This window comes from Apteryx rowi, unplaced genomic scaffold (assembly GCF_003343035.1).
Source record: "Apteryx rowi isolate R43461 unplaced genomic scaffold, aptRow1 scaffold_141, whole genome shotgun sequence".
NCBI classification, from domain to species: domain Eukaryota; kingdom Metazoa; phylum Chordata; class Aves; order Apterygiformes; family Apterygidae; genus Apteryx; species Apteryx rowi.
In genome coordinates, this window is record NW_020447653.1 from 1,728,616 (window position 1) to 1,754,908 (window position 26,293).

The 26,293-nt window shown below is 50.6% G+C and overlaps 1 protein-coding gene across 4 annotated transcripts in view; it reads left to right on the top strand.

The window, feature by feature from the left end:
* Positions 1-26,293, top strand: part of BCL9L (B cell CLL/lymphoma 9 like) — a 93,926-nt gene that overhangs the window by 29,924 nt on the left and 37,709 nt on the right. The window contains exon 1 of one of the 4 annotated variants that reach the window (XM_026057953.1): positions 234-298. The exons of 1 other annotated variant lie outside the window; for it this stretch is intronic. The gene's annotated coding sequence lies outside the window, so the exon portion shown is untranslated. Of the gene's footprint in view, positions 1-233; positions 299-362; positions 376-467; positions 515-26,293 lie in introns of those variants that run through there. 2 more of the 4 variants (XM_026057948.1, XM_026057955.1) reach the window with 2 other exon arrangements.

A 26,293-nucleotide genomic window follows, 5' to 3' on the forward strand; every position in this document is an offset into this window, starting at 1 on the left:
GAGCGCCCGCCCGTGCCTCTCGCACGTCGCCCCGAGCCCGGAGCCAGGCTTATGGCTGTCATTTGCAGCCCGCCTGGCTGGCGGCGGGCGGGTGACGGGCGGCGCGGACGCCCAGTGGCAGGGCAGCAGTCCCCGAATTGAATCCAAGTGCAGCCAGTGCGCGCACAGCCGGCCGGGGCTTCTGGGACCCGTAGTCTTTCCTCCGAGTCTCTGCGTCTGGCTGCTCGGCCGGGAGGCTTCGCTTCTCGGCGTGCGTGCTCCGGCATCGTGGCAGCCTGCGGGCCCCTCGGAGCGCACAGTAAGCCTGGTCCAGCCGCAGAAAATGCAGCGCGATAAGATAATGGGGAAGCCCGGCACTGGCTTTCCCGAGAAGTAGTAAGCCGTCTTACTACAACTCCCAGGGGGCGGCTTGGTTTTGTGGGTGGAGGTAGCAGCATTGATGCGTTCCTAGACAGAGGTGACAAGAACTTCTGGTGGAAAAGGACACTGGCCTCAGATCAGTCTCGTAGATCAGGTGGTGTTTCCCACGTAGATCTGTGCTTTCTGTGTCTGCTGCTCAGCCTGCAGCTCTTGAGCAGTGGTGCAGGGGATTCAGCCCTCTATTGCCATGTACAGTCTGATCTGTGAAGAGTTGCTGACTGGAGATGTGGGCCAGGGATTTGTTGTCAACACTCCTTCTTCTTTTGGGCATGTCCTGGACACCACCTCTAGTCTGTTTGGCCCTTCCCACTTTGTTTTTATGTTTTGGAGACTGCTTTTTGGGAGTCCTTTTACTCTGTTACTGCTACTGCTGGTTAATTCCATGAGGACCAAAGATCTTGAATTGAGGCTCTGCTCTAGGTGTGAGGAGCTGGTTTGTGCTGTGCTCAATTCTACCTGGGCTGCTGTGGATTTTGTGAGATATCCAGTTGTGTTAAAGCCCTGGGGAGGATTGGAATTAGGGTTCCCCTTATGTGGAGTCATTGCATTTCACGTGGGGTTGAAAAAAATGCTCCTCTTTGAGCCCATCCTAGAAGAGGGCTCATCCAGGGAAGAGCTCTTCTCTCTTTCTCAGGGTGTCCTAGTAGACCTGCTTCTCTTCTGTCTTGAGGTGAATCAGGTATTCAGTCAGTTTGAACAAAGGGGGAAAATGCCATACATATGTTCTTTCCTTTTGCTTGAGCTGCGCACAGAAACTAAGCAATGTTAACAAGCCCTTCACTGTGTTGTGTTAGGGAAATGTCTCTAGCAGGTGGTGTGCTTGTCCTAGCTCTGCTCTGCTAGCAACCACTTGCTGGAGTAGAAATGTGAGAAGGATGCATATCTGAACACATAAGTAATGCTACATGACAGGGCAGGCTGTTGTGTTGTTGTATGCAGTGTCTGCACGCCTTGGGGGCAATGCTATTTGACAGGGTGTAGGGCTGTGGTGTCATACGGTTGTGTCCTGAGTGTGTGAGGCAAAAGGTTACTGACAGTGTGGCACAAATGACAACTGCACACCTTAGATGGTGGTGCTTCCCTACGGAACAGTGCGACGAGATTTAGCTGTCCGCTCTTGACCTGTGGAGCCTGGTCTCCTGTGCACACAGCTACTACTCTTCATCCTGTCCAAATGCTGTTTCATGCCAGGCACGCAGCAACGACGTGCAGCTTGTTCTATCTGTCAGTTGCCAGGTCTCTGCAAAGGGGTGTATGCATTGTTTTGCTACTTTCGCAGCAGGAGGGATAAGAAAACTGAGTCACAGAGGAAGTGATTTGCCCAAGATCACGTGGCAAGTCTGTGTCAATACTGAGGCAAGAACTCCTTTGACTCCTATGCCTATGATAACACCAGCTGTATAATACAACTATGGTTGGTACTAATACAAAAATCGCAAAGTGCATGTTGTTGTATGATTCTCTCTTTGTCCCTGGTAGAAAGATGCTCTTTCTGTGTGCTTTTTCTACAATGATTGTCAATCCCAGTGGGGATTTTTTTCCAGAGTATCCATACCCTAATCGCTATCAAATTTTTCTTTTGTCTTTTAACATGTATTGTGCTATTTCAGCTGTGCAGATAGTGTGATCTTTTCCTCCCCACCATCCTGACTTGTATCTTCAATACCTGGGAAACCCATCTTCTTGTGCTCAGTATTTTCTGCATGATAATGTTGTAGGTGCCACTATATCTCTCTCCTCCTGAAAGTTTTAAGTTTTTTTCCTCCCTCCAGACCCCTGCCAAAAACTAGCATCAGCCAAATGAAAGCTCGCTCACAAACTTAAAACCACAGATTTTGCTCTGTTGAAGAAAGAAAAATAATTGTTTTGTGTTTTGAGGCCCTCTACCTTTTACTCCTTGCTCTGTTGTTACTGGGACATGGCTCTTTTGCCACTGTGTTACAGAGGGGACAAACTGGAGTCTGCTACTTGAAGTGACTTGGCCATCAAAGATCTGGAACTACTGAGCTCACTGGGCTGTGCTGCCAGCTGCCTAGGACGCACTGGAGTTAACCTTTAGTGCAACTCTAGGCTAACTCAAGTCCATAGGGCTGCACACCTTGCTTGTGTTGGCTTGGAATCTCTAAGGTCTAAGTTCAATTCAGTCTTTGACTTTTCTATTGACTCTTCAACCTAGCTGGCATGACTTCCTCCATACCTGCTGTTCTGGGGAAAAAACTTTGCTTTTCTGTCCCTTCTTTGATGTTCTTTCCTACTGAAATGCTGTGAGTTCTTTTCCTCCAGGCAGCGCTTGCTGTGTGAAGGGGTGTGAAAGGGCACATCAGCTGGACAGGAGGCTCTTGGCTCCCTCCTCAGGGAGCATCAGCTGTGTCCAAACAGCTGGCAGTTTTTTATTGCTGTGGAGGTGGTACTCTCTTCATGGTTTACCCTTGTCGTCTTCAGTTGGTTGCAGAGTTCCAAGTAAAAGATGATCCTGGGATCGTTTTCTGTGCCCGATCTCTTTTCCATATGCTTTCTGGTTCAGCGTTGGTGTCATGACATCTGCCTCTCTGTGCTGTCTTAGGTGATTGCATCAGGCTCAGCTGGTGGCAAGAATGAAGCTTTAGCTATTAGAGTGCTGCAGTATGTGTCTGTGTCCGTTTTCTGGTCCGGATGTGTTCTTGTTGGGATTAGTTGTGTATTTCAACTGTTAAGATAGGTTTTAAGCTATTAGAGTCTAGTCATCTCCTGGAGATGCCATAAGTTAGCTTCCAGCGGTTAATGCCTTAGGGCTCTATCCAGTTTTAAATATCTTGACTGTTGGATCTCCCAAGCACCCCTTTTCGTGGGTGTGCTATGGAAAAGTGTACTTGGCGGAAACTTGCTGTTCCTTTCTGAGAATGCAGCACAGGTCTGTCTCACCTACAAGTCTCTTTACTATTGATTTAGTCTTTCAAGCGTCTTGCTGTCTCAGCTGCTGCTCTCCAAACTCCATCTAATAGGGCTTTTCTTCTACTCTCTCCACCTTTGAATTCCATGGGATAGCAAGAAGCACGTCAGGGAGGCTGTGCTCTTCTGTTCATCTACTCCTTCCATTCCAAAGCCATAATGGAATAAGTTGGTCCTTTCTGTTGTGTTGTCTTCCCAGAGACACTGGCAGTTCGCCCACAGCCTTAGTTGAACAGAAGCCTAGAATTTGCCCCACAAATGTTATTTTCCCTATGCTGTTGCTCTTCTGGCAAAGACCCAGAGTCATGCCAGTGTCTCTATCCAGCCCTGAAAGAGGGGAAGAATGGGAGCGTTATGCTAGCTTTGTAACTTTTTGTGGTGTTTTTAACAGAAACCTTGATGCATAGATGTATGGAAAGATATAGATATCACAGAGATAAGATATACAGATACAGCAATATTTTGTCAGTGTTATTTAAGCTGCATCAGCAAAGTGCTAGGAGAGGATTGCCAGCATGACTTCTCTGGCAAATCAAAATCTAATACAGGTCAGGCCTCAGTGTCGCTCAGCTCTGCTGGACTGAGTTTCTTTCCTCCTAGGAAGATGTTGACTGGCAAATACATATTCTGTTGATCTCACATGTGGTTGTTTGTTGTTTCCAGTGGGTGCGGGAGCTTTGGATACAGACTTTGTGTAGTCTGTTGATCCCCAGAAGGTTATAATTATCCTGAGAGGTTCATTTTGGTGTTCAAAATGTATGTAATGGAGGCATTACGGTTTCTTCACTTCTCGGTTCTGCATTTTCATCAATTCTGAGATTGGGGGAGGGAGATAAAGGTGGTAAAAACAAGATTCCTTGGTTCTTCCTGAGTTCTGTTGTGAAGCTGTCTGCTACCCTCCAGTAGGCTGGTCTTTGGTCCTCCAATTTCTCCTCCGATTCGATGAGCGCTGCCCTGGAAGGCTCCGAGTAGAACACACCCAGGAATTATTACCAGAGAATGGCAGAGACGGATTCTGTGTTGCTGTTTCTTGCCCTTCCTCAGCCTCTCCCTGGGAGGCAGCACTAGCCAAACCACGTGGCACAGATCAGAGGCACCCTTCTTCCTTCTGTAACGCATGTTCCAGGTCATCTGCTTGGCACCAGGCAGTTCCTAGGAATGGGGAGTTGGTTTTGTGTTTTTTCCCTACCTGATGTTCTTTGAAACTCTATTCCTTGTCAAAGGTGGAGAGAGTGATGGATTTTTTTCTAATTGGGACCAGTTCACAGTAACGTTTGTACTCGCCACAAGGCGCTACTCTGCACAAGTCAGCACAGAGGAAGCACTTAGTGTCACTGGCACCTGCTTTTGATTTAAGGGAGAGCCACGTAAGGGAGGGGCAGGCTGCCAGGAGCCTTGCACACTCCCCGCGTCCTTGGCAAACAGGGCTGTGCTTGTCAGTGCCCTGGACATTCTGGTCCCCGGTACGGCAGGAGAGGGGGCATGTGATGCCAGTGATGCCTCCGCGCAACTATCCAAAGCTTATGCTGAGCCTTAGAAATAGAGATGCTGATGTTCTTTGTCCTGACCAGATCTGAGCACTAACAAAATGGGGAGGGGGTTGCTGCTGCCCTCCTTTCCCAGCTTGTCCTTCTGCTGTGGGGTAGGCCATTGGTGACATGCAACCCCTGAACCCTGCAGGATTGTCTTGGTGCCAGCCATCACCCTCTGCTGGGAAAGGCAGCATGAGGATAATCGGGTGCACCACTGTGCACAGTGGAGTGGGAGCCTGTTCTTCTCACTGTGGGGATGTGCCCAGGCTGGGTGCAGCAAGGGGAATGAGGCCTGCTTCATAATTGCTCAGCTGTCAGCTCTTTCTGGAGAGATGAGGGTGGTTCTTCAGCAGCTACTGGTATCTGGGCAGCTGGCACAGATGGCTCCTCTGCATCCCCGCATCCTTTCTGGGCCACCAGAAGGGTGCATCAGGCAGTGGTTTCCAGCTCCTCTGCACTGCCAGTGATAGGAGGGTAAGGACTTTATCTGAGCCACCCTATCTGTCATGCTGCATCTTTCAGGACAACTGTAGGCAAAACAACATGCTGGCTATGCCTGGGAATCTCTGGAAGACTCTGCTCCTCGGATGCAGGCAGGTCATGTGCCAGCTTCAACCGCGCTCCCTGCTGATGGGGCACAGACAGCTTTAGTTCCGAAGCTGTTGCAACTGCATCAGCTCAGGACTGTTCTATGCTAGGTAGTTCTGCCTCTCGGCGAGTTGGGCAGCAGTGGCTAGATTGTCACACTGCTGGTTTCAGCAGAATCACTGTGGAGGCATTGGGATACTGTGTGCTTTGCCTGCTCTTGGCCCTTGTTTTGACTTGTCCTTTTCTTTCAGTCCCTTTCCAAGAGGTGAACGCACTGGCCCTGGCTATACAGGGGAACCACATGGTCTCTGCCCTTCCAGAGACTGAGAAGTCCAGGTTTTCTGATGAAAATTTTTGTTCTGCACTTTATCTTCCAAGAAGAAAGTCTGTTTTTTCAGGGGTCTGCTTAAAGGATAATAGATTGAATTACAGTACCACTTTACCTCATGTGCTTCACAAACTTTCATCTTCCCAGGTCCCTGCAGGTGGAAGCAGCAGGCTTCACCTTTCACATTGAGTGACCTATTCTGCTTTGGTGAAGGAGCAGAAAGCAAGATTCCTTCTCCAACTGCTAAATCTCACTGCCTCCAGGAATTCCATAGCTCCTGCACAGGACAGAGAACCTGCACTCTTGTTGCTGGGCTTTGCTTCCTCCAAGAGTAGGAGTTCGAGCCCAAGTTTTAGTTGTAATTCAAGACAATGAATCCCAGCTATGGCCTGATTGGGAGCCTCTAGGTGCTAGGGGTAATAGTCCCAAGATGGCTTTAGGATGGGTCTGTGTGCTGTGCCCAGAGGTGGGGCGTCTCCCAGTTTGGTGAGGAGTTCTACTGGAGCCAAGTTCTGGGCCAGAAGCCAAGTTGGTGATCTGTGCCAGAGAGGGTGAGACTTGGAAAGCAAAGCAGAGCTCCTCCTGTGTGAGAGATGTCCTGAAATACCAAGCAAAACCACAGAGTGCTCCTTGTTCTTGTCTCTGCCTACTAGTCTTCCCTGGCCCTAAAGTATGTGGGGGGCCACAGGACTGATCTGCTAAAGAGCTGGAGGGCTGAAGCCCCTTAGGCAGCTTGGACACCTCTGCTGCTTCCGGCCTCTTCGGGTTGCTGGCTGGGGTTTTTTTGATCCTGCTTCTCTCCTTGCTGTATTTTCCCTCATCCTTGCTACTACTGGTTTGAGGGCCGCCTCCTTGTATGTGTGTTGTCCAGAGCAGTGCTGTGTACAGTTGCACTGCTCTTTCTGTTACAGTTCAGCTGAGAAGCTTTCTTTTTCCTTGTTCTGCTTCTTAATGCAGTGACCAAGGAGAGGAACAAGCCAGGATATGGTTTGTGTAAAAGATGCTCCACAGCCCCGACTGTTTACAGACTCTGTGCTTCTTGAAATGTAAGCACAGGAAATGCCAGGCTCTGCTGGGGTTTGTGTGAGCGGTATGGCTCTGCGCGTGTTGTGCGTCTTCCAGCCTCTGGCAGTAGCAATGTTCTGCACTGTCACAATCCAGAGGAGGTTTCTAGCATTCTACAGAAGCAAGGACTTGTGTTTTTCACCTCCTTGAAAATACAGATTGAGAGGAAAAGTGACAGGAAATGACTTCACGAAAGACAGGAAGTGAATATGGGGCAGAGCTAGGGCTAGGAGCCAGGATTCCTGATTCTTTCTTGTTGTTCTACTCCATCTTAGATGCCTCAGCCTCCTGTTTGAGCTGAGGCAAAAGTGGGCTTTTTCAGTCCCCTGAGAAGCTTGAGATCAGTAGCTTCCCTTGTGAAGTATCCTAGGTGCTTGGTGCTTTTGTGAGCTTTCCAGTCCCAAAGTGTTTAACCTCCAGTCTCGAGGATTTGACCAGCTGAGAGAACTGTGATATAGAAAGCTGTTACTGGCATGGTTACAGCAGAAGTCACAAATTGTATTCTTGGCTAGTGAATAGAACCTGTGGTTCTCCAAGGAGAACCATGTTCCATGAAGGTACTGCCATGTCTTTTGTAGAGTGAACAAGGACATGGCTTTTGTGACTTAGGGATCAGGATGCTCTGGTGAGGACAGGAAATGAGTCTTTGGTGTGAGCAGCAGCAGGGAAGGACTGCTGGCAGGGCTGGTACGTGATGAGCTTGCCCTGCCGCTACCTAGGTGGCCTGTGCACTGTGAGTGGGAACATGAGTGTTTACAAGCAGAGCCTTGCTGCCTTTCTTTGACTTGCTCACATGAGAGAGAGAGAGAGACCTCGCAGTCTCCCACACCTGGGGGTGAGGTCTTGTGGGTTCAGTGTACAGATACTGGTTAATGTCCTTTGAAATCATCTGTGAACCTTCTATCCTGCTCTCATCTCTGTGCGATACCATTCGGAGAAGCGTCTGTGTGTGGCTAGGCCTCACCTGTTGTGCATCATGGGCTCCACGTAACCATAGGGGCTAACATTTGCATGGCTTTCAAATGGTATCTGCTTGGCCTTCGCATTATATCTGCTGTACACGTGACTGAGGAAACAAGCCCGTGATGTGTGTCCTCATCCTATGCGCACTCTGCAGAGAAATGTCATTCTCCTCTTCTTATGATGCCATACCCTTGTTTGGAGGAGGCAGTGGAGCCCCACTCTCTCCTTGGACGTTGAGGTTTGGGGGTGAGCAGGCCAGCAGGCCTGGGCCTGCTTAGGGCTCAGTCTTGAATTTGCATTTGGTGCAAGGCTTGAACCCACAGCTCTAGCAGTTGGTCTACTTTATCTGTAGAGCTGCTGCTACCCAAGCAGAGGCTGTGCAATCTCGCCACCCATTAACCTGCCAGTGGAATGTTCCCTAGACTGCTGGGGAACATCCCTCAGTTACATTGCTGTCTGCTCTGCTGGGCTTAAATCTCAACAGCCCCATCGAGGTCTCTTTTAAGGGTTTAAGTTAACAGAAGTTGTTTCTCTTGGTTGTGATGTGTCCTTTTCTAAAGTCAGCTTGACGGAGAGTCTTCCTTGACTTAACACCCAGGGCTCGATAACTGTCTCATCTGATGTGCATCAGTTGGCGTGTTCTGTAGGTAAGGACTCCGTGAAGTGTTTCAGTCTTCCTTAACAGAAAATATTTTCTTAATATGCTCTTTGTGGAGAGGAAAAAAAAAAATCTACTGAATAGCTGTGTACCAGTGAACAGTTGTCATGCTTGGCTTCAGAGGTGACTGCATTTCAGCAGTGGGTGAAGTGACTGTTGCTTCATACTGCTGTGTGTTGTGCTATGCTGGGCTACTGGCTTCTTAGAAAAGACACAGTATGAGGCTGCAATCAGTAGAGGATGCTGGGTTATAAAATTGGGTTGCAAGGGTCCTGAGTAGCCATGCTGTAGGTCTCCCACAGCCCTGGAAGTCTGCAGGCTCAGGGCAGTGAGGAGTTGCTTGGTAAGGAAGCTCCAAAGGGCAATAACTAAAAACGAGAGATGAATCTCTGGGTGACTCTTCCCGACAGCAAGCTGGCCAAAACTGTGGAAACCCCTACAGCACTGGAGCTTTCACCACTTCCTTGGTAGGACATGTTCCAGGACTGGTCTGCAGTGGAGGATCAGGCCAGACAGGGGCCTGCACAGAGCTGGTCCGGCCACAGCCGAGCCTCAAGCACAGCAGTTGCGCTAGGCTGAAAGCTGCTTGTGTCCTGTGTCTGTGCAGCCTTGTTTGAACTTTTCTCTGGCAAGGAGCGAAAGGAACTGGGGAGACCTAGGGCTGGTCCAAGCAAGTTTTCTCTGCTCTCCCCGCCCCTAGATGCAAATGGGGCAACAGCAGCAGCTCCAGACTGCAGTCCTGTAACTGAGCAGTTTGGGGACCTTGGTCACAACTGCTTTTGAACAAATGATTTTTGCCTCTAGTGTTCTCTGCCTCTTGGGCTGCGAGGCAGGGTGGGGGGTGGAGGGGGAGTGAAACTGTGGTTCAGAGCAAACCCTTTGGATGGCAAGAAAATTGCTGAGTAGCTGGTTTCCAGGTTGCCGAGGTCCTAGCCAGGGCCTGGCGTGGCTGCCAGAAGCAACAGGCTTGGAATTTCCTTTGCCTTGTGCCAGCTCCTCTTGGGCTGGCCACAGCACCTCTGCTGGGGCCAAGGCTCCTTCAGAGCCCTGCGGATGGGGCGCTCCCAGAGCAGGGGTTACGCTTGGAGCTGTGAGCTGCCCCCCTCGTTCCTGGTGCCTGGTTTCTATTTTCTTTTCCAGGGTCCAAGCTGTTTTGAATTATGCAGCCTGCGCCTCCCGCGGGGCTCCTTGAGCAGCCGCCTAATGAGCTGAGCTCCTGACAAACTTTGCTCTGGCTCTGGCTATGCTTGGAAAATTTTACAGCCTTTTCAGAAAAAGGAAATGCCAGGAAAGGCCTGTCTCTTCTTATTTTTATGAGGGGGTCCCAACTGAGTGGGGGTGCGATGGGTTTGGAAGAGAAGACAGGAAGGATTTTGTATACTGTGATGGCTGCTCTCCCCCCCCCCCCCCCCCCCAGTATGCTTTCGAGTGATTGGTGTGAGACAGGGCGAAACCGTCTTGGTCCCTCCCTTCCCTCGCTGTGCGCAGTGTGGGGTGAGACCTGCAGGGCTCTTGGAGGGTGCCTTGTGAGCTTGGGGAAACAGCAGAAAGAAATGGCAGGCCCTAGGGAGGCAAGAGTGTGAATGGTAATGGAGCAGGGCCAGGTCTCTCTGAAACACCCAGTCTTTCCACGCCCTGGCTGCGGGCTCCTTGTGGGGGGTGGCTAGCGGGGACAGCCCCAGCAGTTCTGCTCTTGCCAGACTTGATGCAGGCAGAAGCCAGTGTCTGTTGCTGCGTGCCAGCTGCTGTTTCCTGCCCTTCCAGCTCTGGCTAAAGCATTTTGCTGTCAGGGAGTGCATGGGGGCCAGACTGGGGTGCTGTGACCTGGGAGGGCAAATCTGTACCAGCTGTTGTGCCAGCATGTGTGACTGCCCCTTCTGCAAGGATGTGGTGGGCTGTGTCTTTCCTCTCAGCTGCCGGCATAGTTACTGGCTGTTTAATCTTTGCTAATTATGTTTTTCTGAATGCAAATGTTATTTCTACTGTGGTAGCAGGCAGAGGCCCTTGCACATAGATGTGCAGATGTCAGTCCACAAGGCCTCACGTGAAGAACAGCAGGGAGGCAGGACCTAGCTGGATCAGTTGCCTCCCTGTCCCAGAAGACAGGAATGGCAGAGTGCCCAGGCACTGTCCTGGTGGAAACAGGGATGTAGGAATGCAGGTGCTGCGAGCAAGTTTGATTCAGAAGGGGCAGAGTCCTATGTAATTCACCTCTTTAGCTGAGGAACCATGTTACACTAGGAGAAACTGGGGCACAGATGTGTGCTGTGACTTGCCTGCCTTCACTCAATAAGGTAATGCTGAGAAGGGAACCAGGAGCCCTTGCTCCTCTCCCCTGAGTTCTGGATTAACTCCCTCTCAGTGAGGTGCTGAAGTTCTGCTCTTGTATTTGTATGGTTTCCTTCACCAGAGCCTACTGATCATGTTGCTGAAGTCCTGACAAATGCCTCCTTTTGGACAGACGTTTGGGTTACAGGCTGACCAGGGATGCAGGTTCTTGCCGTCCTCCCAACAGATCCTCATGGGCCCATAACTAGGCCACATTCCCCTAATGCCACTGCTTTTTGGTTTCGCTCCCTTTGTGAGTCTTCTCCATGACTCCCAGCAAAGGTGATTTTCTGTCCAGCCTCTGAAAGGGGAGAGCGTAAGCAAATCATAATGTTCAAATCGGCAGAACCTTACAGTCCAAGTATATGGTCAGTGTTAACCTTACAGGTGAAGATTTGGCTGTGGTCTTTGAGGCCTTTTCAGCCGTCATGTGCTTATGGTGCAGGGGCTTGGCCTGTGTCCTGGGCTGTGGATTAGGTTCTTACCTTGGCTGCCTGGTACCTGCTGTGGGGCTGGGTGCACCTTCTATGTGCTCGCAGTGTCTCCAATTCCTTTCTAATGGTCAGGAGGCATCGGTGGGGACAGAGATGGGGGTGTTAGTTGGAATATATAAAACTGCAGCTGCTTGGGGAGTTATGGTCCTTCTCCAGTAGGAGGGATTGAGGTTTCTGTGTAATCTGTAGGCATCAGCTGCTGCCAGTCAGAGTGGATGAGCATCAGATGTGGGCAGTGATCGCCCTGGGTAGATGGAGCCTTGCGCCAGTCCTGCTTTGAGGGCTTAGCCTGTTACTTCTGTCAGGACTGTGGCTCTGGACACCTATTTGATTTGGCAGCCTATGCAGGCCTGGCAGCCTTAAGAGTGGGATGTGGACACAAGAACTGTGCCCTCCTCTCCCTTTTCTTTGGCACTCCACTCATCCTCTGCTCTCTGCTGCATTGGGCAGGAGAAAGCACCTCACTGGGGCTGTGTCCCCTCCTCCAACTGGAAAATGAGTTATAGGTCCCATTTTCTTTCTCAGGACTCACAGGCAGAAGCTGAAAATTTATTTGACGATGGAGGCCAAGCTCCTCTGCTCTGCTGCTAGGATGTATGAATGTAGCTATCCCAGCATTTTCTCATGGAGATGAGGCACTGGGTCTCCTCTCAGATCTGGTGGTCTGCCATTTGTTTATCTGGGCAGGGCAGGTTCTTTCACCAACATGCTTGCCTTTCTGCTGATTGTGGTCTGACGGTGGTGTTAGCATGGCCTGGCTTGCAATTCTCAGGGCGCTTACAGCTCCACTCAAACTCAAATGTTCTGGAACTTGAGCTTCTGAATCCCAACTAGTTCTTGAGCCCTATGGGGACTGCGCTGAGGTCCAAAGTCATAATGCTGTTTGCTGCAGCCATGCTTGGCCTGTGCTGAGTGGCTTCTTATCCAGAGTTGAAGGGGCTAATAGTGAGGAACTGAAAACTAAGCTCAGTGATGAGTGGAAGAGAGTGACTTGGCTTTGCAATGTGTGCGAAGCTGCCATGAAGCAGTGTGTAAGTGCCTGCAGCAGTATGCAGGATTAGGGTATGTGCATTTGTGTATGAGTGGTTGGGAGTGGTGAGGGGAAACAGCCTGCACATGCGGGCATGCATATTGTCCCTTCTGGTGCATGCTCTTCCGGCTCTCATGCTCTTGGGGAAGTGCTGTCTTGGTGATTTGGCTTCTCAAAAGCTGAAAGGCAGAAGAAAAACCTTTCCACTGAAAGGTTTCTAGACCTTTCAGAGTCGTGATCTTTCTGGTTGCAGGATTCCCCTGACCACAGCACACAGAGGTGCTGGGCTTTGGACAAGAGAGAGTGGGATAGGCTGTAACAGTTGGGTGCCAGTATGTAGGTGACTTGCAAGCAGTTAAAGTGTGTCCTGTGGCAGATATAGTAGGTGACCAGTAGTGAAGTCAGGCTGGTGGGACACTGCTGGGTAATCCACATTTCCCGGAGCTTGTAGGATGTCAGCAGGCAATGCTGGCAAATGCTAATGCTGCTGGGTCACCATGAGACCCATCTGCCCGCCTAGCCTGGTGCTCTGGCACTGCCCTGTATGGAAGCAGTAGGAGCACTGGGGAGCTGTTGTCGCCTCCTCCAAGTGGTTTGCACTACAACTCCCTTTGCTGCTGTTTTTGGAGGTGTGCAGGACTAGCCTGGCTGGCTGCTGAAGATTTTGCTCTGTTTCACTGGCTAGGGACCAATGGTCACCACTGATCTGTAACTTGATTCTCATGGAGAGATTTCTGTCTGCAGCAGTCTGGGGAGCCTGGAAAAGTCTTTCAGCTGTGTATCCAGTCCTTTTCTCACCCCAGTTTTGAAACATTTAGGCCAGGATTAAACATCCTTTAAACAACTTCCTGGGGGAGATTCATTTGAGAACAAAATATGCTGCTGGCCTCAGCTATTACGGGACTTGCAGCAAGGAGCCAGACTCCTTGATTTCTTTCAAATGCACTTTGTTTGCTGTGCCGCTTGTGCTTCTGCCAGCCAGCATGTGAACAGAGGTGCTCACATGAAGTCCAGAACCCTTCTTCGGAGCTGGCCTTGGGGATGCAGGCACTGCATGACTCTTGGGAGCTTTCCTCTAGAGTGTGATCCAGCTGCATCTGCCGTAGCTCAGTGTGCCCAGTGGGATGGCTACACCTGTGCCCTGCAGTGTCAGTAGGTCCTGGGGCCAAGGAACAAGACTTTACAAAGGTTAAAAATCATGTTGGGAAAAGTAATTGCAAAGTATTCCAAAAATAGTTAAATGCTTTTTAATTATTTTTTATTTCTGTGATGCCATCTGTGTGTATCTGTTTTAGAATTGCTGAAGTGGATGTTTTTGTACTCTTTCTTTAGTTAGTTTCCTAATCATCAATGGAGAATCTTTTACAAAGTGTCACATTGCACCTTCACTTTACCCTGCAAAAGAAAAGTCCAGAGCGCTGTTTGTCATCTTTGCTGTGAGAACAGTACAAACTGAAACGCAGAACTGATAAGTGCATGGGCAGGGCTGTATTTCCAGTCAGTAGCACCTTTCATTCCATAACATTTCCACAGATCAGTAGTACTGTAATGCTCTGTCTAGATAGCCCACCTGCATTGGAGGGTACAGTAGGAGAATTCAGTGCAAATTTTGCTCCTAACTCTCTTAGGCTGTTTAAAAAAAAAAAAAACACACACATTATTCAGTGTTTGAATCTGTGCTTTGGAGGCTATGTTAAACAAACAACCCTCACCCCCTCCCGTTTTTGCTCACTGAAAGTCACTGTTTTATGAACTGAAGTTCTAAACTTTCTGTTGATAATAAAGGACTAACTTTGCTTGAAGCAGAACTTCAGCAAAAAAGTGTCCTGCCACTTAGAAATATTTCAATAAGAATATATTTTTAGCCTTGATTTTGCAGGTACATGTGTAATTTTAGTGAAAAGGGTGATTTGTCTGCCTCAGTGTTTGCAGGGTTAGGATCTAAACTTTCAGCAGCTGCTCCCCATTGCATGTAGTAGTTTCAGTTTATTCAAAGAGACTTTGCCACTTGTGGCAAATGTTTATCATTTAGCTTATTACGCTTTTTAATCCAAAGTTGTTTCACAAAGCCACAGTTTAGTTTAAATATATTAATTAAATCAATAGGTTGTAGACTTTTTTCCCTTGATGTAAGTGCTCCTAATATTTTTCTGGTACTGGTACAGACCCCTATACAACAAGTGTAAGGCTATTGTAGTAATAGGCTGCCTTTCTTAATTACTTTTCACAGACCTCTTAGAAGTAGCCTACAGTCCCCTGAAGGTCCACAGTCCATAGCTTTAAAATTACTGATTTAAACCAGCCATGTTAGGATTTTCTAGTTCTTAGGCTGACAGTAGGAGTGCCTTGCCCAGAGCCTTCTCTGTTCGATGGTTTCCCTTTCCGTGAAAGGGAACAATGTTTGCATCCCTCAGGACTGTTGATCCCTGCCTGGATGGTGCTAAGATTTGTATTCATCTTGCTGCAAACAGATGGGAGAGGTTAATTGCTTTGCCCAACCTCAGGTTGAAACAAGATTGCAGAAGAGCATAGCTGAAGTTGATGGTTAGCTGGCTGGAAGGGGATAGGAGAGGTGAGCATGTGCAGGAGCAATGGCACTGCCATTCTTCCAAGACCTGATTCTGAGCCTGTTGAATGGCCACTGTTTAGGTTTTTGATCCGTGGCTGTCCCTGGCTGGTGGTGGTGCGATGGCTGGGGCTGTGGTTGCTGTTTGCAATGTAGCTGGAAAAGTGCAGCTGTGTTGTCTTAGTAGACTCAAACTCAGATCGCGGGCAAATGGCTCAACTTGGAGTAAGAGTCCCATAATGCTTCTGCCAGACCTAATGTACTGGTGGTCGGGGAGGGAGCACGGCAGAGCTGTAGCATGGCTGAAGAAGGACTAGTGCCATCCAAAATTCCTTTTGCAGGCAAAGTGTGCATCAAGGGGAACCTCTCTGCTCTTGAGAACAGTCGCTAACAGATGACCCTGGGCATGGGAAGGGAGAGGTGTGGGGAAGCTGTGACTGTAACTTGAAACAGCAGGGAATCTGTATGTTGCCCCTGGCCAGTAGACTAATCTGCTGCCTCATCTGATTTGCATATCAATTAAATTTTTTTTTAAGAGGGCTCAAGTGGACCCAAGTGCCAGACTGTGTCTCAGTGTGCTGTAGGAGGAGACCAGGAACTGCTTGATTTGGCCTGAACAACAAGCCTGAGGCTCACTTAATGAGCCAAAGACCCCTCTGGCTTACCTCCGTTCCTTTCCATCCAAAATGGAGAAGCACTGATTTTTTTGGGAGCTCTAAGAGCCTTTTGAACAATCTAGGCAGCAAGAGATGCATCCACCCTCGTGATGGTCAGTACTGTTGCCTGATAGGAACGTGGCTTGCTCAGGACCTTCCCTTGCTCACAGGCATCCCAGTGCCCCAGAGCAAATTCTCTAAGGTGTTGCCCCCCCGCCGCTGCACCTTTCCAGACTGACGCTCTGCTTGGCACACTGCCTCCCAGATGCAGAAAAAAATCTGTGGGAAGAGCATGGTCCTAGGCAGTCTGTGTTACTGGGTAGTTCCTGAAGGCAGAATTCCCCTGGTTGGCCTCAGTACTGTGGGGAGGAAGCAAACCTTTACCCAGAGACAGGAAACTCGAACCACGTGGGTTGCCTTAGAGCCCAGCTGACACCTCACGTTTGCAAAGAAAGCAGTGCTGCTGGGTCTGGGCTTGCTGGCTGCCCGCCACAGTGCTGGTTGTTGTGTTCTGTATCGTCTGTTTGAAAAGCGAAGGGGAAGCACAGACCCTCACTCTGAACTAGGGAGTTGCAAATGTGAGCGTTCCCTGCCAGAAACTGAAATGCTCTGCTGATTAGAGGAAGAGGCTGTGAGCCAGGACACCTGGGTTCTCCTCCCAGCTCTGGGAGAGGACAGAGAGGGGGCTAGTGCCTGGAGGAGGAGGCTGGTAGCCAGAGCTCCTGGGGTCTGTTCCTGTTTCTGCTAGGAACCTGCTGTGCAACCTCCCCTCTTCTCCCTGGACTCTGGCTTTTAGCAGCTGCCTGTCATGTATGCTGGGAGCCAGGGAATAAAGGGAGCTCTCGGACTGTAGCACGCTACCTTCCTCATAGCCAGACTCAGCCCTGGGGCGGAGGCCTGCAGCTGCACTCGGCTGTTCTGGGTTTACAGCTGCCCCTGCTTCGCAGGGAAGGGGCTTGCAGTTTTCACTGGGGGGGCTTTTCCTTCTTGGGTTTGTGTTCTCCTGACTGGCATCCTGAGGTCTTTCTCAGACACTGCATCAGGGTCCTGGGACTCCTGCTTCCCATCTCAGATGTAACGGTTATTGGAGGGAAAGGCAGCGTAAGCTTTCTCAGCAGACGCTGTCATGTTTGTCCTGTTCAATTACAATGCAGCAGCAGTGGCACCAGCCGCCGCCTTCCTCCCCTCGCAGGGCTGGAGCGCTGCAGGCTCTCAGCAAATGCTGTCTGCGGACATCTGCTGCCTCCTCCCCCACCGCCTCCTGGCAGGCGGCAGCAGCTTCCCAGTAAATGGCCTGCTCTTTGCATCACCCCCTGCCACACACACCCAAGCAAAGCTCCGTTCTGCTCTTACAGGCTCCTTCGCAGGACCTTGAAATAGTGGTTTCCCTGGTGCTGGCTAAGTTCCAAGCAGCCTTCCGTCTCACAAGATTGTAGCTGAAAAACTCAGGGTGCCTGACAGAGGGGAAAGGCTTAAAGGTGATGCTTGCCCCATTCTAGCTTGTGATTCAGACAGGCAGCCCTCTCCTTGGCAGGTCTCCAGCTAGAGCCTGGGGCTTGAGACATGCACAGAGTCTGGGGCAAAGAGCTCAGTCGCTTGACTGGAGCAGATGCAGCAAGGTCATCTGTGGACTGCAGCCCTGGTGCCAGAGCTTTGGTCTGATGTCTGACTCAGGTCTGTCCTGTGCAGCTGCGAAGGGCAAAGTTCATTGTTCCAGGTATTCATCTGGCCCCTTCTGGGAGAAGGAAAATTTGTTTCTCGCTGCTGTGGCTAAGTGGTGGGAAGATTTACTCCTCGGATGCAGAAAGTAGGGCTGTGGCTTTCTCCCCCTTGACAGTAACCCCTAGACTTGGTAGTTCTGCCATCCTGGCAGCAGGAAGCACCCTGCAAAGTGGCGTTTCTGTGGTTTCAGTCTCTCACTGTCGCTGCACTAGGTTCCTGTATGTGACCAGCAGCGGGAGGTAGATTCTAGCTGGTGTGGATATTCTGTGGACATCTGCTTGGCACCAGAAAGTGTGGAGCTAGCCTGAAAGTCAGTCTTTACCACAGCCAGTTCCCTAATGCACGAGTCACTGAGATCCTTTGGCTGCAAGATTGTGCTTCTAGTGTCAGAGCTTCTCTGAAGATGAGAATAGAAGGGCTGAGGAGGGGTGGACTGAAAGAATTTAATGAAGAGGGTACAGGGGGGCATTACAAACTCCTTTCTCCTGAAACTGGTGAAGCAGCATCTGGGAGCATGAAGGCAATGCTGGTCTGTGTTCTCTGGGAAAGCCCAGAAGGAGAGCTATGTGGATTAGTCAAAAGCGAAGGTAGAGGATGAAAGAGGATTCAGTAGCTCTGACTGTAAAGGCAGGTTTGGAAGAAGGAGCTGGAAGGACTGCAGGTGGGACATGAAAATAAGAGCTTGGAAAGATGGAATAAATGAAGCCAGTGGGGAAATTTTCTGTTCTGTCCCTGGATCAGAAAGATGTGAACGCAATTCAAAGGGATTTAGACAAGAAGACACCACGCTTTGGGTGGAGGGAGGTGGATCGACCTTTCTTGACTCTGACAGTCTTTGTGTTGGAGGGGTGCAAAGGCACAGCCAGAACTCCCCTGTCAGCTTGGAGATCGCACAGGGTTGCAGTAGGATATTGCTCAGCACCCGGTTTGACGGTGTTGGGTTCTGGGCCCCTTCATTCATTTAACGAGGCTGTGGTCCGTGCCTGTGCCAGGTGCTGGGGAAGGAGCAGTAGCAGGGAAGCTGAGTAGCTGCTCTGCTGGGCCTGAGACTCTGAAGTGGCTCGGTGGGTGTTTGTGAAGGAGTTGGTGAAGTCGTCTGAATGTCTGTGAGGGATGTGGCATAGAGATGGGAGCTGCAGGGCCAGTATGAGGGTGAGGCTGGGGCTCTTGGAGACTAGCAGGGCTGGCAGCAAGCAGTTTAGGTTGGGGGCTAGGCCTGTGTGGCAAGGAGGGCCAAGGCTTCCTGTGTTACCAGTGAAGGGAACTGAGGCACCCATGGGTGCATTCTAAGGCACTGATCTGTGGCAATTGGGACCGGCACCGCTGCATGTAGGGTAAGAGTGTAGACCAGATCATGCAGCTGGAGCTGAGTTTAGAGCTCAGGTCTCCTGCTTGCCTGGGCAGTAACCACAAGCCCCTCCTCCTTGTCAGCACAGCAAGGCCCTGAGCAGGAGGAAGATGAAGTGAGGGAAAGATGAGGCATGTGTCTGAGAAAGAGATGAGATGCCGCTGAGAAACAGAACTGAACTCCCTGCCTCGTTGTTGGCTAGCGGATACTTGGGGTGGGGGCAGCAAGACTGGGCTGGCGGCCAGCAACACTCACGCGCATCCTTGGGAGAGGAGGCTGAAATGCTACAGGAAGCTCTTGCCTGCACAGGTGATCCAGAGCTGCTGCATCGCAGGAGTGAGACAGCAAAGCCGTTCCTCTCTGAGCCAGCTGGGTCCTGTCCCAGAACCCGGAAGGAAGTGGCTAAAGAGATAAGGGAACCTGGGCAGACAGCATTTAAAACCTACCCTTGGAAATGGGAGCGTCACCAGCAGCTGAAGGCGAGACTGCTCAGTTCTGGTGTTTACCAGATGCTGAGGAGAACCAGAAAGTGCCACGTGAAGGCAATTTGCTGTGCCCTCTGGGAATGCAGTGGGGGAGAGGGAGGGGAAGTCAGCGGGACACGACGTTACTGTGGGAAGACAGTGCTGATGTGGCACAAGGAGTGCCAGGGCTGAGTGGGTTGCTGGGGAGGGCATCCTTCTCTTGAGCTGGAGAAGGGGTGCCAGGACTCTGGCTTTACCCCTGCCCATGGGAGAGGTGTCTCCTGTAAATGCCCCTGAGTACCTGGTTAGCACCAGGGGTTGGGACTTTGTGCCCATGGACTTCTCGACAGTACTTTTGAATGGTGGGGGCAGGCATCTGGGCTGAAGGGTACTCGTTGGATTCAAAGAGACCTGTACCCCTTGAGCCCTCAGTTCTTCTCCCTTCTAAGACAGCGCACGGGATTTTTCTGTGCCCAGCATTTTCTTCTGTGCCAAGGCTAGTGCAGGGCTTGATCCCAGGCACATGCTTCTCACTCTGCTGAGCTCTTGTTTTTCCTCTGCTAGATGTCTGACTCCTTGGGTTTAAGCTGCCAGCAGGACTTGGTTATTGGAGAGCCAGGGAGCAGGCTAAGTTCACCTGCAGGCATTTGGCTCCAGGCCTCAAGGGAAGCCAAGGCATCAATTGCCAGTCCTAGGGAGTGCTAGTCTGCGGGCGAGTTCCCCGCGCAGCCACCTGTGGGGAGGATATCCCCCGAGGGGTCACTCTGCCGTTCTCCCCATCCTTCTTTTCCTGCATTCAAGGAATAGCCTGCCAGGACAGATGGAGCAGAGAAATTGCCCTGCAAAGGGTTAACCACGCGCTCCAGTCTGCTCCTCTCAGCAGCTTGCTCTGTGCTGCAGGAGTGGTGTTTAGCAGCTTGCTCCAGTTGGCTTGTTTCCCAGAATGCTTTGGAAAAGCACTGACCTCTGACCCCCAGTACAAACTGAGCCCAGCACGTGGGAGGGAGAAATTACTCCCAGACCTTCAGGCTCCAGGGTTTACAAGCTGCCTGCAATAAAGCAGCCATTTTTTCCGACAGTTACTAAATCTCCCCTTTTAGCTCTAGTGCAAACCTCTCCCCTTCCCTCCCCTGCCCTGCCCCCAGCCCCATTTCTTTCTCATTCAGATCAGAAACATCTCTGAAGGGCAGGCCTGCCTGTTAGCCCAAGGGCTTAGAGTTGGGGCGAGTTTGAGCCACTTGTCTGCAAGCGGTACACCTCACCATGCAGCAGTGGTCCTGTTCGACTTGGCAGCTGTCCTTGCATTGTTCTGGCTGGCTCCTTCCTGTGTGAACCTGTGCTGACAGCAGTGTGCTCCCCAGGTGCCTCAAGCAGACCCCTCCAGAAAAGCCCTGGGGGGAGCTCCGCACCTGCTCCTTCCACCCCATGAAGCCTACATGTGCGAGACTCTGTTCTGAGTCTCTGCAAAACTTGCAGGTCCAGAGGTCAGTGCTGGAGATGATTCCTTCAAAGAGGAGTGTTGTCCAGAGCAACCCGCGGGATGTCGGTTTAATGGGCGGCGTTCCAGTATTGAGCAGCAGTATTGTCTTAATGTTCGTATTAGGGACTGGGAACCAAAGTGCGAAGGTTTTCTTCTCGGCTTTTCTGTTGACTGGTACAGCGTTGGACCAATGGCATTAGTTTTTCTGTGCTGTCTTGAAACGGGAATAATAACTCAAGGTTTGCACTTGCATGTCATCAGCTCCTTAGGTAACTTACTCTGTCTGCATTCCCTGCAGTGAGTGAGGGATTAATCTCCAGGGAGGCTGGCCAGTTTCCATGGGAGATCACTGCGTGGGAGGCTCACGAGGCTTCACCAGCTAGTGGTCGTAATGCCTGGTGCAACTGGGAAGTGCCAAGATCTGCTTATTCACATATGATTTCATGACTGAACGGTTGTGCTGAAGCTCAGAATCAGTGTGAGGCAGTGCACTCTGCATGTCTGGTACAGTGCTGAGCATGCCAGTGCATTGCATTGCTGCACAGGGCGTGGGGAGCACATGTTCATGTTTGTACAGCGCTTTGGGAACAGTAAGCACTCATTACAAGTGGCTACTGTGCCATGGGCACTGTGGGATCCAGATAAGTAAAACAGGAGTTGATATTTCAAAACAGCCTCTTCTCCACTCCTCCCACCTCCTGTGCACATTCCTCCAGCAGGGAGCACGTGAAGGTGGGGAAATGCTTGCTGCATGGAGCTGTAGCCCAGGACCTGTGAGCAGTGGCACTGGCAAGGAATGTAAGAGAGAGCGCTGTTCCTAGCACATGCAGAAAGCCTAGTGCACCACTTGGATGCAGCAGATCACCCTGGCGTGGCTGATCTACCTGACAGGCAGACAGCACCTGTCTGGAGATGTGGACTGCTTTTTCTCTAGCAGTCTGGAGGGCTGGAGGGAACTAGCTTGGGGCAGCGCTTGAGTCTTAAACTTTTACTGTATTTCTTTGCAAACCTAACAGTTTGCTGGGAGCAGTGCAATGGCAGGAGTCTTGTACTGTGTGTCATACTAGTAGTGCAGAAGCAGAAGACCTGTGCTACGTCTTACTCTGCTCCGAGTCGCTGGACAGAGTGTGACAGGGAAGCCATTTTCCTAAATACGCATTAGTCCGGTTTAGGTTTTGTTTGACGTTCACCAAAAAAAGCACATTCGTTTGAATCCCCTTCTCTCCCCTCTCTGAGAGCTTGGATTTGTTTTTAAATCTATATGGCAGGCGACCAAACTGGCTGAGTCAGTCAGCTGGCTGGCCACCAGAAATGTGGTTTTGTCCCCTCCCTCATTCTCCCCCTCCCCCCATATTTTTTTTTCTCCTTCACTTAGCGACAGTTTCATGTATTGACAACAAACCTCTTTCTGCCTTGTTCTCTCTTGGGGCTGGGACAAGTGGAAGCTGGTTTTTATTTTGAGAATCAGTCTAGAGGGAAAAGGTGCAGGATGGCAGCTTGTTTTTCTGTTTTCACTTTTGCCTGCAGTGATGCTGTCTAGAAAGCGGGGGAGCTGCTTTCTGAGCCCAGGCCTCCGCAGGCCTGACGATAGTATCTGTTCTTCTGTACTTCTCATACGCTTCATCTGCCAGTTCTGAGCGCACGGGTCTTGTACATCCATGGCCTGGAGGGGATGGCTGTGGTTATTCCCCTCTTACTGACTATGAGATGGAGAAACAGAGAAGTGAAGTGACTTGCCCAAGGCCACGCAATCGACGTCTGGGATGGGAGCAGAGGAGCAGGCCTCTCTCAGCTCGCTGGCACTGAGGAGCTGTACCAGCCATGGGCCAGCTTTTGGGAAGCAAAAGGAGGTGAGCGGTGAAACTTTGTTCCTAAATGTTTACAAATGCTTCTGGCCTCCATGGCACACGTGGCTGATTGAAATACTCTGTGGGTCTGTGCTTCCACTAGGAAGAGAGAAACAAACAGCCCCTGTCTGTGAACAGCCTGGCATTCTCTAGAGAGGCTGGACACTGTTGTTCAGGGGAGAGCCGTGGGTGCTCGGCCTTTCTGTAGATATGCTGTGTGAGCAGGTGATTGGGCTTCAGGCACGTAATGCTCTAAGACTTTTCAGAATGTCTACCTGGCCAGTGCATCCTGGTGGCAGGGGCAAGAGCATCCTTTGTGTGCCCAAAGGATAGCTGGGCCCTGTTGTGGTATGACAGCTCATTGCTAGCCTCTGTGAGGCGCCAGTTAGTGTCTGTATTCTGGATACAGTCAGTGGTGCGCATTATTATCACCCCTACCCACAGTGCGGGGATCGCACAGCTCTCTCCTTGCCTGCTGCACCAAGTGCTAGGGTGAAATGGGGAGCACTGGAGCATCTGGATGCTCAGATGTGAACAGTGTGAAAGGTCTGAGAGCCTCTGCCTGCCACTGACAACGTTCTTGGGGCTGCCCTTAGGTCTGTTAATTCCYGGGAAGCCACATCCAGGCTTGGAAGCCTGGCTTTCCCCTAGACCTTCAGAGAAGGCCACCAGCTCCCACTCTTGTTTCACCCTCCTGCTCTCATCAGAGGAGAGTTCCTGCTTGACAGGCTGCTGCTCCAGCAGGAATGACTTAGGGTCTGTGTTGTCTGGGACAGTCCCATGGATCCGGCAGAGGCCCTGCAGGACTCCCCAAATTCCTTTTGTTCTTGCCACCTTTCTTTCGCCCTTTAGCTTACTCTGGGAAGGAATGGTACAGTGGAGTGGGGCTCGAGGTGTCAGTGCGTCTGGGATTGGGAAGCATTTCAAACCTTGACTGCATTTTTTTTAAGTGAAGATTGAGACTTCTAGGAGCCAGAATATGTAAAACAAGCACCACGAGTCCTTAGCTGTAGAACTGTGCCTGGCCCCTGCAGCGTACGTCTCCTCTCCCTGTTTTGTCACTACACCGAGAGCACAGAATCAGAGTTTGAGCAGGGGCCTGGGGGGTCCTGCTGCATGCCCTGGTATGCTTCCCCATGCAGGTCTTGTGCGCTACAGATAGTTCTGGAGCTTGTTACTGTTCTAGATCAGACTCAACAACTAGAGCCAGGTCTGCACAACGAGATCTATGGGGCATAATATGTGGAGGGACTGTCTGGCTGCTACACAGCTTCTGCTGTTGTGATAGGCCTGGTACTTGGAGGGGACCTTCTAGAGGCAGAGCTTTTTTTCCTGCTCTTGCAGGGGTGAGAGGCTGCCTGAAGTGGAGACAGAGGCATTCCCACCTCAGGGACAGAGCGTCTGATCCAGCCAGGATGGAGAAGCCCCTTGGGACCAGAAGGGTAATTGTTTTTATGCAAGTCCCACTAGGTCACGATGAAGAGAGCCGTCCAGGTAGCCCTGGCTTTTGAAATGTTTCCTGTGCAGTAGGAGTGGAAGGTACAAATGGATGTCAATCCCTTTTTTCCCCCTCCAAGATCCCCAAGGAAAAGTGCCTGTTGAAGCTGCCTTACGGCAGTCTCTTGCAAGTGGGGCATTGTGCAAGAACAGGAGAGTGAACGTTTCCTGGAGACTTTAGTGTCCCTTCCTGCTTGCTGGACAGGGAGGCGCGGATATGTGATTTTTATAGAGTGGTGTGTCAGGACTATCACTGTTCCGTCTTGCGCGGCCACTGCGTAAATATCCCTGCACCCAGTTGTATCTAGGCTTGGGCAGAAGAAGAGCGTGTGCATGTGGGGGTGGTTTCTGCCCTGTGGGCTTTGGTTTGGCTATCAATGGTTTTACTCCTGTGCATCTAAACTCTGTAGTGAGTCTGTGGGCAGCCTTTTGAGCTGTTCCCAGGGCGGAGGGGTGACAGCACAGGGCAGTGAAGCAGGTGCTGTCTCTGAGTACTGCCAGCTCAGCTTGTCGCTGGCTACACTAAGGCATGCTTGTGGCAAGCCCCTATCCCGGTTTGAACTGTGACTGGTTGTGGAGCTTGGTCGTGTGTCCCAGCTTTCAGGGGGGCAGTGGGAGCTGGAGCGTGTCGCACCTCACAGGAGTAAAACTTACGCAGCAAACAAAGGAAGCTCCTCAGGGTGAGAACAGTTTTCAAATGCAGATTGGCAGATCGGTTTCAGAGACAGATTTTCTTAATTTGTATGTTGATTTTTATTATTTCGAATGCATAAATCCTGGCAAATGCTTCAGCTCGACTCTGGCTTCTGTGTACTTCAGCAAGAGGGTTGCATGAGCGCGAGAAGCTGGTTGGCTGCTGTGAGCCATGCGGGTAAATGAGGATTCCCACACTGGTCTGAACTAGTTTGCTGCTTCCTCAGTCATATATCACCACTCAATTGCAAGCCATACTTCCAAGGCAGCGAAGGGAAGGAATGGGAGAAATTGATTTATGGTTTTTATTTTAGCAGAAGAGGGTGTGATGGGCTAAGAAATGTAAAAGGCAAAATAAATCCTGCTGAAATAGACTGGACTCCAGTATATTTCACTCCACTGAAATGAAGGAAACTTAAGGTGCTCAGGGAGGCTGGGGAAAAGTGCTCATGAGCTCCTGGTGCGGCTGAGTTGCCACATGTCACATGGGGAAAGCAGACATTGGGGAAATGATAGCTGTATTAGTCCCTAAAAGACGTTTCTCCACACACGTAGTCACTTCTTCCCCCTCCCCGCCCCTGTCTGATGGTCGGTGGCTCTGCCTGTGCTATAGAACATGATGCAGCTAGGAAAACGCTGCAGCATGCATGAGTCTGCAGTTCAGTCAGGAACTGTGAGAGCAGAACAGCAGCACTGAGGAAAAGTGAGAAGCACAGTTGGAGGGATGGTGCTCATGGGTCAAGGCTTCTGGGGCTGGAAATGAGTAGAGCCCAATGGACGCAGCACATTTGCTGGGCTCTAAGGGAGGGAGCGTTGAGGTCAGGAGGCAGGTGCTCAGACAAATCTGTTGGGGATGTGTCTTCTTTGCAGCTAGTCCTCAGCCTCTCCTAACTTCACTTCCCTGTCTCTGAAGAACTTGTGCCTGTAGGGTTGGAACAGTGTGGGAGGAGGAGGGCTCTATACCAACAGGACAGTGCCTCTGTGATGGGATAACTCAGCCTGATGTAGCCACGTTTTTCCTTAAGCTTATTTGTGGTCTTCAGAAAAATTCTCCCTTTCTTCAGTGCTCAAGAGAAGCCTTCGATGCGGTGAGTCTAGCCTACTAATCCAGTGCACCCTGTGTCCAGTGAGGGGATTGATCTTTTTTTCTACAATAGATGACTGGCAGCTTGATGTGCATTGGTGGAAGACGGTGCAGAGCTTACCTCTCTGTACTATTCCTAGCATACTTAGTGCCTCTAGCCTCCTTCACAAGCAAGGTATTCATTCAGCAAACGTCTTCGGGAGAAGAAGAGCAGGAATGGTTTGGAAGTAAATATGCTAACTCAGAGTGACCTGCAGATTGCTGGCACCCACGAAGGATTCTAAGGTGGAGACCATTATTTTCCCCCCAAAGTAGAGCCCGCTAGGTTCTTGATCTGGTAGAGAAACTGTTTGTGTGTAGTACTTTTGGAAGTTGCCTGTGTTAGTGGGTGCTTGTGTGACCAAAATTGGTGCAAACCCAGAGCTCATCGGTTCAGCTCTGAGAATGCATGTGCAGTATGATCATAATGATGCTGGCAGTAACCTGGAGACAGCTTTTAAAAACCTGATCCTGGCCACTCGCCTGTTTGCCATTTGCTTTTCCTGGGGGGAGTGAAACGAGACTTTTCAGTTCCATGCTGGCCTGGTCGACTTCATTTTCTG